Source organism: Octopus sinensis, unplaced genomic scaffold, assembly GCF_006345805.1.
Source record: "Octopus sinensis unplaced genomic scaffold, ASM634580v1 Contig11448, whole genome shotgun sequence".
Taxonomy (NCBI): domain Eukaryota; kingdom Metazoa; phylum Mollusca; class Cephalopoda; order Octopoda; family Octopodidae; genus Octopus; species Octopus sinensis.
In genome coordinates this window covers 222,501-226,630 of record NW_021832375.1, presented here as the reverse complement: position 1 = coordinate 226,630, position 4,130 = coordinate 222,501, and the positions used below count along the sequence as shown (strand labels likewise).

Below are 4,130 nucleotides of genomic sequence, written 5' to 3'. Positions count from 1 at the left end.
TTCATGGAACCCAGTTTGTTGCCTTATTTGGGCCATGTTTCTGCATTGAAGATAAATTCTTCTCTCTTTTCCATCAACCTTGCTGAGGGATAAAAACAATTATTATTTCACCACCAACCGTTCGGAGGGATAAAAACAAAACAGCAAGGAATAAACGGGACAAATCACCAGCATCATGCTCGTATTTTCCTCAATCCAATTCACTGATACGCAAGAATGATAAATCATGAGTCGATAGAATATCAAACAACCATTTATTGTATTTGTTTCGCCGCCCAACGATCTCAGTTCCAAACTTTGAAGTCGAAGAAGTCACATACTGAAAACTCTCTCATCTCCATCTCTCTTTCATATAATGTGTGTGAGAGAGAGGCAAAGAAAAAAGAACGTTCACATCATGACACCTATAAATAAATAAATAAACGTTAACTAAACAAACAATAATAAACAATACAAAGCCTAAATATTGCAACTAATCACAAATTAGAAATACCTATTTCTTTACTACCCACAAGGGGCTAAACACAGAGGGAACAAACAAGGACAGACAAACGGCTTAAGTCGATTACATCAACCCCCAATGCGTAACTGGTACTTTATTTATCGACCCCGAAAGGATGAAAGGCAAAGTCGACCTCGGCGGAATTTGAACTCAGAACGTAGTAGCAGACGAAATACCTATTTCTTTACTACCCACAAGGGGCTAAACACAGAGAGGACAGACAAACGGATTAAGTCGATTACATTGACCCCAGTGCGTAACTGGTACTTATTTAATCGACCCCAAAATGATGAAAGGCAAAGTCGACCTCGGCAGAACTTGAACTCAGAACGTAACGGCAGACGAAATACGGCTACGCATTTCGCCCGGCGTGCTAACGTTTCTGCCAACTCGCCGTCGGCAAAATAATATCGTCAGGCTCTATTTACCAAGAAAGATGTAAGGGATGTAAATACTTGTTAAACACAGGGGACACCATTAAAACTCCGATATCGGGTTTGGAAAAAAAAAAACGATGCATGTAAGCTGTGAGCAATGAATACTATTAGCGGCTAGAAATATCCAAAAAGACACTGAAACAGTCTTATTGAATTCAAGAACAGAAGCAAGAACGACAGGGCAGATATTTATCGTTTGATAACATTCCTTCCATTTAGTTTTATTTCGAGTATCTTCCTAATTCCTTCTCATGTAATCTTTGGAGACCTTCTCCCTCTTCATTCCATAGTGATCTAATGATATCTTGTGCTATCGTTATGTCAGCAAGTTTAATGTTTCAGCTGTTATTCATAATTAAAACTGCCCCCTGGTTTATTCCAAATTACATACCAATATCCTTGCTAACTATTCTTCATGATTCCAGTATAAAATTTGAGGTTTTTCATGTATAGAATTTCACTCTAGTTTTTAACAAGTTCATAGACATGCCTGAATGTTCTCGGTATACTTGCCAAAGGAAACAATGCAAAGAAATGGAGCATAAACGAGTCACCCTGAAATATTGGCAAGTGTTTTTTTTCCACAACCTTGGGCCGACCAAAGCCTTTTGAGTGGATTTGATAGACGGAAAATGAAAGTAGCCCGTCGTGTACGTGTGTGTCACCACCCCTTGACAACCAGTGTTGGTGTGTTTACGTCCCCGTAACTTAGCAGTTCGGCAAAAGAATTCGACACAATAATTACCATGCTTTAAAAAAAATTACTACTGAGGTCGATTCATTCTTCAAGGCCGGGCCCCAACATGGCCGCATTCTTACGACTGAAACAAGTAAAAGATATTTTCACACTTCCTGTTCATAGGATTTACTTCCGTGTTTTAATTCTACTTCCCTCGATCTCGTGGCTCTTTCTCAAAAACTTTTTCTCATTGACTTTCAAAGTCCTCAGGTACTCCAAGAATCAATAATGCGGAAAATTATCATATCCTTACTGTAGTGTATCCAACAAACAGCTAAATTAATTCTTATTTGTACCTCACTTCGTATCAGACTCAAAATATACGGCATATCAGCATTTCTCCCTTGTTTTACTCCTGCATAACTTTTACTCCTCTGCTAATAATTTCTCCTTCTCCAGAAGCTATACATTACATTTCCTATGAGGCCGCTAAATAACTTTCAGAATAATGGTAAGTATGTAATAGGTCCATAACTACTAAATTCCCCTTATCTTTTTTTTTTGTCTTTCTGTATAAGTATTAGAGTGGTTGTATACTGTCAACTTAACGTGACAGTCCTGTAAGGGAATTACACCACCGCTGTTTAGCCCTAGGAAGCATCGACGCTTCCTGTCGGCCTTGACACATTTCCTGTGCCCTTATATATTTACGAAGGGGAGACAAAGACCCCCAACATCTAGGCCTGCATCTAGAGACATGCATGTTTCTGGGTCTTGCCCATCATCAGTCTAGAGTAGCAGAGGCCTGCTAGCTGAAGATATTTATCTAGACTTCGTAAATATATATATACATATTTTCAGTGAAGTTTTCTGATTTTGTATAAGTATTGTATTTCTTTTTTGTCAACCATGTTGATTTTAAATACCTATTTCTTTACTACACACAAGGGGCTAAACATAGAGAGGACAAACAAGGACAGACAAACGGATTAAGTCGATTATATCGACCCCAGGGCGTAACTGGTACTTATTTAATCGACCCCGAAAGGATGAAAGGCAAAGTCGACCTCGGCAGAATTTCAACTCAGAACGTAGTTGCAGACGAAATACGGCTAAGCATTAAGCCCGGCGTGCTAACGTTTCTGCCAGCTCGCTGTCTTACGCCTTATGTTGATTTTAAATACAATCAGTAAGAAACGGTTGTATATACCCGTGCATGCTGATGAGGTTTATAAGACAGAACATCCGATCCGGTTGGATACTTTTTAAGTATCTTTTTCCACTTTCTCTTCCGAAAAATATATATTCTCTTATCTCAATCTGTTTTTCATTTCACTTTTAAATTTCCTTAACCAGTTCGTTTCCATATTATGACGAACTTCTTTGCAACAAATATCTGACCAAAAGTTCCTTCTTTCAGCATTCGGTGCGTCATTCTCCTGATGTACGTCCTTATTCTTCAGTTTGTGCACGTGCGTGTGTGTGTGTGTGTGTATTTGTCCTCCAGCACCGCCTGACAACCGGTGCTTCTGCGTTTATGTCCCCGTAACAAAAGAGACCGATAGAATAAGTACCAGGCTTTAAAAAATAAGTACTAGGGTCGATTCTTTCGACTCGATTTCTTGAAGGTGAACCCCAGCATGGCCGTAGTCGAATGACTGAAACAAGTGAAATATAAACGACAACTCTTCTAACCAGCCAGTAATTTACCAGTCTTTTTGTGCGTTCTTTAGATCTCGTTTTCGTGTCTCCAGTGCATGAGTGCTGTCTTTCTGTAGACTGACATTTTTTTCTGATGTTCAAAGAAGTCCAGAATTGCCTCCCACACACTCACACACACACACACACACACACACACAGACAGACCTTCAAATCATAGGTTTCTTGAATCAGGTTTGCTAGATCAGGTGTGACTTTGGAATAAACAACAACATCAACAGCAGTGGAGGTGCAATGGCCCAATGGTTAGGGCAGCGAACTCGCGGTCGGAGGATCGCGGTTTCGATTCCCAGACTGGGCGTTATTTGTGTTTATTGAGCGAAAACACCTAAAGCTTCACGAGGCTCCGGCAGGGGGTGGTGGCGACCCCTGTTGTACTCTTTCGCTCCAAATTTCTCTCTCACTCTTTCTTCCTGTTTCTTGTCCCCGACTTCCTGCGCAACCGCTGAGCCTGGATGCGCATTCATCCATCCGTCGATGCTCTCGGTGTCGGGGGTTGACCTGCTTTCTCTACTGCGGGTCTTACGAATAGCAAAGTACCACGTTTCGGACTTCTCCCACTATAGACAATCCTGAGACGCGATCTTGCGAGCTCTATGACGAAGACCGCTTCGCTCAACAGCAACCGCAACATCAGCAGGAACAACTTTCTCTCACTCTTTCTTCCTGTTTCTTGTCCCCGACTTCCTACGCAACCGCTGAGCCTGGATGCGCACTCATCCATCCGTCAATGCTCTCAGTGTTGGGGGTTGACCTGCTTTCTCTTCTGCGGGTCTTACGAATAGCAAAGGAC

The 4,130-nt window shown here is 41.3% G+C and overlaps 1 long non-coding RNA gene across 1 annotated transcript in view; it reads right to left on the bottom strand.

Moving 5' to 3' along the window:
* Window positions 1–258: 258 nt before the first annotated feature.
* The window catches only part of LOC118761280, a 14,021-nt gene continuing 10,149 nt past the window's right edge, over window positions 259–4,130 (bottom strand). Inside the window, exon 4 of the long non-coding RNA XR_004997261.1 lies at window positions 259–404. This is a non-coding gene — a long non-coding RNA (uncharacterized LOC118761280). The remainder of the gene's footprint in view (window positions 405–4,130) is intronic.